This window comes from Macrobrachium nipponense, chromosome 28, assembly GCF_015104395.2.
Source record: "Macrobrachium nipponense isolate FS-2020 chromosome 28, ASM1510439v2, whole genome shotgun sequence".
NCBI lineage: Eukaryota > Metazoa > Arthropoda > Malacostraca > Decapoda > Palaemonidae > Macrobrachium > Macrobrachium nipponense.
This window is the reverse complement of record NC_087217.1, coordinates 44,270,236-44,281,470: the sequence shown is the minus strand read 5'-3', so window position 1 is coordinate 44,281,470 and position 11,235 is coordinate 44,270,236. Positions and strand designations below refer to the sequence as shown.

Here is an 11,235-nt window from a genome sequence, read left to right as displayed (position 1 = left end):
ATCAAAATTAAAATTCTCTCACACGGAGAGAGAGAGAGAGAGAGAGAGAGAGAGAGAGATTATTATCTCCTTGCGCCAAGGTTTCAAGTCTGTGAACGAATCTCTCTTTCTATGGAAGCTTAACTGACCAAAAGCGCCTCAGTGGCGTAGTCGGTATGGTCTTTGCCTGCCACCTCGGTAGCCGCGAGTTCGATTGTCGGACATTCCATTGAGGATTGAGAGATGCGTATTTCTGGTGATAGAAGTTCACTCTCGACGTGGTTCGGAAGTCACGTTAAGCCGTTGGTACCGTTACTGAAGAACCACTGGCTCCATGCAACGTAAAAACACCATACAAACAAACAAACAAACTTAACTGACCAAAAGGGGTATCTGACCCAAAATGTGGCGAGACACAGCTATTATCTTTATAAAATTCTCTTTCAAAACGATAAACAGAGAGAAAGTGGGATTACAACTATAAACAACTTTTATTATTACACGATTTCAGATAATAAAAGTATCTTAAAATGAAAGAAATTATAATAGAAATTTTCTCAAATGAAATCAATGTCGTCATTTCCGAGAGTGACGTCACACATCATTCCACTTCAAAAAAATTTAACTATTTACAAGTCAACAAATTCTCTTTTGACAAATCGAGAGATATAAGAGTTAATTTATCAGAGAGAGAGAGAGAGAGAGAGAGAGAGAGAGAGAGAGAGAGAATCTTGCATTCATAAATTCCAAAGGTTATTTTATTAGGCCTATGCTTGTAGCCAACAGTAAAAACAACGGTTGAAACGAAGACTGTATATTATAAGGAATATTTTCGCAAATTAATTTTCAGCTTCCTAAGAACCGTTACACATCCCTCTTCCCCCTACTGACTACCATCACCCCTTCCTCCATCATCTCTGACCTCCCCTCACTCCCCCACCAACTCATCTCCAGCAAAACTCCCTCACTCCAGAACGTATATCAAAAGAAAAATGTTTTCAGACCGACTACCATTTCCCCTCCTGATCTGATTCATGTGATTGCATTGTTTCACTGGCCTGGGCGGGGGGTATTCTCTCTCTCTCTCTCTCTCTCTCTCTCTCTCTCTCTCTCTCTCTCTCTCTCTCTCAGATAGAAAAAATAGGAATCAAAGGGGAACCGCGATATGTGGGGAAGACATAAAACAAGGAAAAATATATGAAAAATATAGTAACTCAGAATGTGAACTACTAGCGGTAGAATTTGAATCTGAAAAATTAATGAACATGGTAATATATAGACCCCCTAATACTAAAGAGTTTGACACAATAATAGAAAAATTGGATTACATATGTAGAAATCACAAAGACTGGACTATTCTCTTCTCCGGAGACTTTAACTTTCCTTTCGTAGATTGGAAAGAACGAATAGGAGATTGTGGTTGTATTTATACATATAAAAAAGAGAGTAATAGTAATGCAGAAGATAAGAGGCAATTCGAAAAGCTATTAGATATGCTACTAGAATACAACATTCAACAAATAAATCACCTGCCAACAGGAAAGGAAAATACTTTAGACCTAGTATTTGTGAACGAGGTGAATTATGTTAAAGAAATAATAGTTTATAATGCGAGTATTTCAGACCATAGTGTCATAGAATTAACAGTCCATTCCAAAACAAGTGAAAACAGAGATAAGCAAGAGATGAAAAAGTGAGAAGGATATGGAAAATACAATTTCTACAGTAAAAATATAAAATGGTCAGAAGTAAGTGAAAAATTAAACAAAGATTGGGATAACATTTTCGTAAGTGATGATATACAGGTAAATACGGAGATATTATATCAAATATTAGAGAAAATAGTGGATAAATATATACTGAAGAAGAAAAGTAAACATCAGTCATGCATACCAAGAGACAGAAGGATCTTGTTCCAGAAAATCAGAAAGTGGTAAAAAGGTCTTGCAAAAGAAAAAAATGCATGGAAAGTGATCGAACTAAAAAGTAAGATAGAAAATGCAGAACAAAAGATTATACAATCAAAAGAAAATGAAAAACGGGACTTGGAAGAAAAAACCCTAATAAACATCAAGCAATACCCCAAACTATTTTACTTATATGCGAAAAAGATTAATAAAAGAAGAATAGAAATAGGCCCTCTAAGAATTGAAGGGAGAATAACAAATGAAAACAAAGAAATATGCAACATATTGGCAGAAAGATATAAGAGAGAATTTACCCCTAGAATTGATAATGAAGATAATGATACAGAAATAAGGGACGAAAATAGTGAATATTTATCAGACATAGATATCAATGAAGCCGATATTGTGCAGGCTATTAATAAAATTAAAAATGGAGCTGCAGCTGGGCCTGATGGTGTCCCTGCTATTTTGTTAAAGAAATTAGTTCATTCTATCGCAAAGCCACTTGCGATATTATTAAGACAAAGTGTAGATACAGGCAAGATTTATGATGAGCACAAATTAGCATATATCTCTACTTTCAAAAGTGGATCAAGACTAGAGGCAAGTAATTATAAGCCTGTGAGTCTAACATCACATATTATGAAAGTGTATGAAAGGGTAATGAAGAAAAATATTATGAAACATTTAATAAAAAATAATTTGTTTAATATAGGACAACATGGTTTTGTACCTGGAAAAAGTACAAAAACCCAATGTTAGTCCACCGTGAGAACATATACAAAAATATGAAAAACGGAAATGAAACAGATGTGGTTTATCTAGACTTTACAAAAGCTTTTGACAAGGCACATCACAATATATTAGCAAAGAAAATTAGAAAACAATAAACAATATAGTGGACAAAGTAGGAAGATGGTTAAAAGAATTTTTACACAACAGAAAACAGATTGTAGTTATTGCAAACGATGAGAAATTGGATGAAGCTAAGGTAATAGTCCGGTGTGCCACAAGGTACGGTGTTAGCTGCATTACTGTTTGTTATTATGATTGCAGACATAGACAGTAATGTTAAGGACTTGGAAGTGAGTAGTTTCGCCGATGACACAAGAATAAGTAGAGAAATTACTTGTGATGAAGATAGGAACGCGCTACAAAGAGGCGTTAACAAAGTATATGATTGGGCAGAGGTAAATAGGATGGTATTTAACTGTGATAAATTTGAATCAATAAATTATGGAGATAGAGAAGGAAAGCTATATGCATATAGGGGACCTAATAATGAGACAATCACAAATAAGGAAGCAGTTAAAGACCTTGGTGTGACGTTGAATAGGAACATGTTATGCAATGATCTAATAGCAGTTCTATTGGCAAAATGTAAAGCAAAAATGGGAATGTTGTTACGGCACTTCAAAACAAGAAAAGCTGAACACATGATTATGCTTTATAAAACGTATGTTCGTAGTCCACTTGAATATTGCAATATGATATGGTACCCACAGTATCAAAAGGATATTGCACAAATGGAGTGTGCAAAGCACCTTTACAGCTACCATAGAAGAAGTTAAGGATCTTGACTACTGGGAAAGACTACAATTTTTAAAATTATATAATCTAGAAAGGAGAAGGGAACGCTACATGATAATTCAGGCATGGAAACAGATAGAAGGAATTACCGAAAACATCATGGAGCTAAAAATATCAGAAAGAGGAAGCAGAGGTAGATTAATAGTTCCCAAAACTAAACCAGGAAAAATAAGGAAAGCACACAGACAATACATCGACAATGCAGCGTCTATTCAATGCATTGCCAGCTCGTCTGAGGAATATATCAGGAGTGAGCGTAGATGTGTTTAATTAATTAAGAATAAGCTCGACAAATATCTAAACTGCATCCCAGACCATCCAAGATTGGAAGATGCAAAATATACCAGAAGATGCACTAGCAAATAACTCTGGTAGACATTAGAGGTGCCTCACACTGAGGGGCCTGGGGCAACCCGAACAACATGTAAGGTCTGTAAGGTCTGTAAGGTCTCCATTCTTCATTGTCTAACCTTGATTTGTCTAACCTTGATTGTGTAAATCATCCATCTGGTGCAATATATTCGGATAAAAAGGAATAAAGAAAAAGGCCAAAAAAGTCCCTAGAGACTGCTTGTCTGTTTCAGCAGCTCATTTATATCGTTCACTCGTCTGTCCGTTAGCGGCGCAGCAGCAGCGCGCGGTTTCCTGCGAGTGCGTCTAGTATCAGCTGGTACCGATTCACCTGTATGTTCCAAAGTATCATCAGCTGGTTGAAGCACTATGACGTAAGCGCAACCCCTTCCCTCTCCCCCTTCCTCCCGCAACCAACAGACCGACAGATCCCCAGGGTCAGGGCTACTCATAACGACTATGCCCCTCCACCCACACCCACTCCCAATCCCAGATTCCCGGCCCTCCCTCACCAGGGCCGAAATGGCGTTGCCGGTTAGCCTAATAATACTACTGTTCTTTTACCCAACAGCATTTGCGTTTATCGCCTTCGAATAAAAAGTTCGTCTTTGTCGATTCGTGATCTTAAATAACGTGACTGTTGATCGATATTATGTATACGTGTTTAGACTGAGCTTTAAGTGACGGTTGCCAATCAACGATTGCTTTATTGATTGGCACACGAGTGTATGGTATATGTATAGTATGTATCGCTTTTCTTTGCATCTTTTCCCACCTCCTCCCCCAGCTGGCTCGGTCAAACACATCATCCTCTGACAATAATTGTTTGTCTCTTAAGCCTTCTTTCAACTACGTGTGGCGGATACCTCTAATTCGGCTTCGGGAATGAAATAATTTTTATCAAACCATACCATGATTCCCGGCATTTTGGGATGGGAATATAAGCCCCATTTCCTCTCTGGTTAAGACCCACTCCAGTCACTTAATCCTCCTGTTACATAATGCACTGCCTGGGTCAACGGGGTCATAATGATTTTCTTAATACGGGGTCAGTTATAGGTTCTCCCTCCGTAAGGATAAACTCTGGTCTCAGAGAGGTAAGGTTGGAGCATAGGCCTATAGTTGGAGCCTTCAGGAATCTGGGCTTGTGTACTTAGATATCACAGTTACGAGGATTTGTTGATGTAACAGTTCTTCATTTGCTGGGGCGGTCGAAATAATCAGATGTATAATATGGAGTTTAATCTCTCTCTCATCACCTTTAATAATTCCTTTGCACACCTGGCCCACGGGTCGGTATTTTGTCATTTATGCTCCCACTCTGGAAACGGCCTACTTTGCCCCCACCCCTCAAATTAGGGTGAGATAATGTGAGGGCTCCGATGCCGTAATTGCGCGGGCCCGTTTTCCACAGGGTATTTGAAGGCGGAAGATAAAATGCAAAGTGGCGTTAGAAACTTAAAGTTTCTGAGGGGGGGGGGGGGGGGGGCGGCGATTGGATTAGGGGGCGGGCTTCATGTATGTAGTGTGTGTGTGTGGGTGGCGGTACCATACCCCATCCCCCTCCCTTCCCCGTTCGACCCCCATTCCCCTTCCCACCCCCCGAGTATTCTCTTCCCGCCGCAGTAGTCTCAGACTCAGAGTCAGTGACACAGTGACAGCCAGTGTCTGGCTGGACTTCATAGTGTGCGTAAGGTTGTGTCGCTCGACCCTTCGATCGCGTTCCGTCGCAACAAGTTCCGGCGTTTTTACAATTTCCGAATGTTTCGCCGCTGATTTACCGGAAGCATCTTCGGGAGAGGACTGTCGGCTTAAACCGGTAGGCAGGCCATTTTTTATTTGTCGTGGTCTAACGAGAAAGTTATACCAAATGTATGGGTGTTTGTGATCGGACTGGCGTATATATAGTGCACTGTTTATTTTTATTTCCCTGCATCCATTGTTTATCGTAGTTGTAAATTTTACGTTCATAAATAAGATTAGTTGATTAATGAATGGAATGAATGTATTGTATGGTATGCGTGTATTTTCAAGTGTGGTTTATTACGACAGCTGGACCGACCAGCCAAGGCTGCAGCGAAAATAAGAATCAGCTGATTCCGAGTCGGTCCCAATCGTCAGCTTATTCGACAGTCAGCAGCTTAATTCAGCTTATTATATTCAATCTTACTAACTGGTTTATCCTACGTCTTAGGATCTGGAGTACATTGGTGTTGCAAAGCACTTGCTTGCAAAGGCCTCAGTGATTGTAGCTCAATAGTTCTTTTCACTGCTTTGAAATCAGAGCACTTTCAGCTTATTCTTAAAAACTTAAAATTGACGTATGCTTTATTGAAGCACTTTACTCTTTGATATCCAGGTCGTACTGGTGTGGTTCATTTGCTTTTGCAACCCCCCCCCCACAGCCCCCCCCCCATCATTGATTTCAGCTTAATACTTTATTCACAGCTATATTTGACTTCAAAGCTTTGCGAAACCAAATAACTTTTTTGTTTTTCCAAGAGTGCTTTGATTTGAATTTTCTTTGTTTTTATAACTGGAGTACGTGTGTTTGTGTATGCAAGATGTTTTTTGTGTGGCATATATATATATATTATATAGTATATATATATATATATATATATATTTATATTCTATTTATAATATATCTATATATATATATATATATACTATATATATATATATAAGCGTGTGTGTGTGTGGTTTTTTTTATGGAAAGTTACTTACCTCCCAGACATGACATCACGTAACTTTAATTATAACTATGGAGGTCGTGATGTTATGCCGAACATCTTTGTAACATGTACTTACACAACCCTGTTTAACTCAACGGTTAAAGCAAGATTTTGAAAGTTATTTCCGGATGAGTTAATGAAGGCCCCCATCTTCTGCGATTCTAGACCTATGCACAAGTGTCCGGCGTATGAAAAGTGTGTCGTGACCGATCTCACAAGTAAACATTCCGAACACTTAAGTTGCATTTACTTAAACGCCATAAAACTTGCTGCGTCTATTCACAGCAGTAATGAGGTTGTGTTAGGATTACCACGGTTCTATGTAAAGTCTTTGTTTGGCTCGGTTTTACGGAGTTTCGAAAGAACGTCTCGTTATCAAATCCATTCAGGGCGAATTAAGTGTAGCATGAATTAAGTGTTTTTTTTTTTATATATGGTGTTTCTATCGTGCGTAATTAATTCATCATGAGAAATAAAAGCTTTCCGTGGTGTAATTGGTCTAGATAGCTTCTTCAAAACGTTGTCTCTGCTATCCCGTGGAAGGCAAACTTTTGCGCATGCCCCCACATGACATGCTACCTTCTTCTTCTTCTTCTTCTTCTTCTTCTTCATGTAGAGACTATAATTACGCTTCCTGAGAGAGAGAGAGAGAGAGAGAGAGAGAGAGAGAGAGAGAGAGAGATTATGCAACAACGGGATGGACAATACTGGTCCTATGCGCGGGTGTATGTGAGAGAAGGATGAAAGGCATCGGAAGAGTGCCGTAGTCCTAAGCGTTGCAAGAGAGAGAGAGAGAGAGAGAGAGAGAGAGAGGAGAGAGAGAGAGACGGGGGATGGGGGTGAGGGGAGGGGAACTCGGCCAAATCTTGAGTCTAGGGGATGTCTCGTCGCACAGAGGCTCCGTGACCTACCTCAAAGAGGGAAGCAATTTTCCTTAAGCAGTGCCTGGAGAAAGGGGAAAGGAAAGTTGAAAAAAAAAGGGGGGGGGGGGGGCCCGGGTGGGAGAGGAGTAGGAGAATTATTAGGCTCATGTCAGGATTATTTTTTCCGAAATTAATATCAAAGCGCTGTACGTATCCGAGGCAACTGCAGCAGCAAACGATCGCTTGCGTAAAACAGCTTCATCATTTTATAGTCAATAGGCCGACTAATGCTTATTTTGCGTTGACGCTGCTATTATTATTATTATTATTATTATTATTATTATTTTATTATTATTATTATTATTATTCAGCTAATTTCGAGTAACCGCTTACCGGCTCTAGAAGTCTCTCCTCCCATGCGCCTGTTTGTTGATCATGGTTTAATGAACGACCAGCAGGTGGTGGTTTTGTACGCATGTGCGTGTGACTGCGCGCGTGCGTGCTTGTGTGCGTGCGTCGTGCGCGACGGCTGACACATTTCAGCAGTAGCTTCAAGGTTTATTTATATAGTTTTGCATTCGTTAATTATATGTATGTATATTTTATAATATTTCTCCAGTAGTCGAAATCTTGGGGAGTTTATATGGCGGGAGTGGGTTAATGGCCGCGTTCAGCATCACCTTGTTTTATTTTGTTTATTTATTTATTTTTTTTGTTTTGTGACAGATCGTGAACCCGTTTGTTGCCGGTTTTGAACGCAGCCGGAAAGAGCGCGAGTTTGATAACGGATTCTTTAGCGGCGTTTCTTGTTAGTTTTTAAGTTTATTTATTTATTTGCTTATTTATTTATTTACAAAGACAAAATACTAGCTGCTGACGTCTTGATAAAGCTAGGCTGATGTTTTTACATGTACGCTTTAAAATAACCTCTGATGCTTTTGAGTATTTTTTATCTTTTTTATTTTTTTTTCTATCAATTTGTTATAATGATAATATCGAATTGGGGCTGTTCTTTGGGAGTAGCTTACACCCAATGGGAATTATTATAAGTAAGTAAGAATTTTATTTTGTTTGTGGACGTATAGTCTAGCCGACTGTCTATTACTATATGTTATATATATATATATATATATATATATATATATATATATATATATGTATATATATACAAAATTATATATATATATGTATATATTATATATATATATATATATATATATATATATATATATATATATAAGTCTATCACATTACCGTGATTCATATACATATATCGAACTACAAATGACCTTTAATATCTAATTCGCTCTACCTCGGAATTAATATATTTTCATATATGCTTAACCGAGGGGGAATTAATTAAGCGATAATAGAATTGGCGATCGACAGGCGCGAACCAGCGACCTCTCAATTCCAGGACTGGCAGCGACCTCCCAATTCTCAGGACTCCCAAGCGGACCTCCCAATTCCAGGACGGCAGCGACCTCCCAAATTCCAGGGACGTGGCAGCGACCTCTCAATTCCAGGTACTGCAGCGACCTCCCAAATTCCAGGACTGGCAGCGACCTCCCGAATTCCAGGACTTTGGCAGCGACCCCCAATTCCCAAGGACTTGGCCCAGGCGAACCGCCCAATTCCAGGGACTGGCAGCGACCTCCCAATTCCAGGACTGGCAAGCGACTCCCAATTCAGGAACTTGGCAGTCCTTGGAATGGGAGGTCGGTGGTTCGCGCCTGTCGATCGCCAATTTTATTATCTCTTAATAAATTCCCCCTCGGTTAAACATATATGAAAATATATTAATTCCGAGGTAGAGCGAATTAGATATTAAAGGACATTTGTAGTTCTCTCTCTCTCTCTCTCTCTCTCTCTCTCTCTCTCTCTCTCTCTCTCTCTCTCTCTATATATATATATATAATATATATATAATATATAATATATATTATATATATATATAGAGAGATATGTTTAAAAGGAGTGTTACTAAATGCTTTAACTGACCTTCATAAGAAATATCCTGTTCCCCGCAGATTCATGATAGCCATCCACTCGCTAAAAAAGTTAGATGTTATAATAAGTAGATCCGACAAAGACGGCAAAATTGTAATAATGGACAAAGACTTCTACCTCGACAAAATCAACCAGCTCCTTAGCGACACAAATACTTACGAAAAACTGACGAAAAATCCCCTCCAGAACGTTCCCACAGAATTTTTTCGGAAAGTAAGATTAATTGGCCAAGACAAAAAGAGTATTGAACTATTAGAGAAATTTAAAGTAATTAATCCTAAATTACCCTACTTTTATGGTCTTCCAAAACTCACAAAGACAATCTTCCATTCAGACCCATCGTTTCATGCGCCGGAGCTTTCAATTACAAAATTTCTAAATGGTTAGCTGGCCTCCTTTCTCCTTTTTTAGGCACTTTTTCTCCCAGCCACATCAAACATTCGGAAGACTTTTGTCACAAATTCAGAGAAGCACATATACCACTTCACAACATAAAACTTTTAAGCCTGGACGTAGACTCCCTATTCACAAAAGTACCAGTACAGGACGTTCTTCAGTTTTTAAGGGAAAAATTATCCCCCTATTCAGATCATTTCCCTTTGGCACTTGACAAAATAATAAAGTTAGTTGAATTATGTGCATCTAATAACGTATTTTCATTCGGGGAATCATTCTACAAGCAAAAATTTGGGTGTAGTATGGGTAGTCCTTTAAGTCCTATTTTAGCCAATCTGTACATGGAATACTTTGAAACTACAGTAATAAATGCAATAAAACCCAAAAACATGCTGTGGATGAGATACGTGGATGACATACTAACATTTTGGGATAATAAGTGGGGTAATTTTAATGAATTCCTCTCAAAATTAAACGCATTAGTGCCCAGTCATCAAATTTAAAGTTGAATGGGAAACAGACAACAAAATTCCTTTTCTTGATGTTTTAATAATCAGAGACACGACAGAATACAAATTTACCATATACAGAAAACCAACGTTCTCACTTTCATATATTCACTACTTTAGCTATCATGACAATAATATCAAGATAGGTGTAGCTAGCAACCTATTTTTAAGAGCCTTACGAATTTGTTCCCCAGATTTCCTGGAAAAAGAATTTGAACTAATTCGCAAGCAACTTTCATCTTTAAAGTATCCTGACCATATAATTGAGAAAGCAATTCAAAAAGCAAACGTAATTTTCTACCGACCCCCTAAAGACAAGACCAGAGACACACCCAACAATAAAATAAAATTCCCCACCTGGAGACGATTAAGAGAGTAACTCCACACCCTTGGGAAATCCAACCCTTTTGCATTTACCTACCCAAATACCTTAGCCAAATCCCTGATTAACGTCCAACAAAAGACATCGCCCAAAGACTCTGGGGTATATGAGATCCCATGCCAGGACTGTGACCAATCTTACATCGGATTTACAGGTAAATCACTTCCCCAGAGATTAATACAACACAAACGGTCAGTTAGGTATGGACACAGAACTCGGCTATTTTCAACCATATAAATGAACATAACCATAGAATAAACTGGAATATGTCACGTGTAATTTATAGCAGCAACTGCCGGTACAAGAGTCAAATGATGGAATCGGCTTAATAAAAGAAGAGCAGGTAATGAACATCTCAAAAGGGAATTGGACATCGGACATCGTCGACGCAGTGTTCATTCAACCAAACGCTTAAGAAGATTAAAGGAAGATTATCAGCGGGGGACGTGACCTAAAATTATGGCCGTTACCTTGTGGACGAATCTCTTGGTATATACCACCTTTTCTGTAAAC

The 11,235-nt window shown here is 38.7% G+C and overlaps 1 protein-coding gene across 3 annotated transcripts in view; it reads left to right on the top strand.

The window, feature by feature from the left end:
* Positions 1–5,473: 5,473 nt before the first annotated feature.
* LOC135201700 (ATP-binding cassette sub-family C member 5-like) overlaps positions 5,474–11,235 on the top strand; it is a 362,327-nt gene continuing 356,565 nt past the window's right edge. For all 3 annotated transcript variants that reach the window (XM_064230856.1, XM_064230857.1, XM_064230855.1), the window contains exon 1: positions 5,474–5,646. The gene's annotated coding sequence lies outside the window, so the exon portion shown is untranslated. The remainder of the gene's footprint in view (positions 5,647–11,235) is intronic.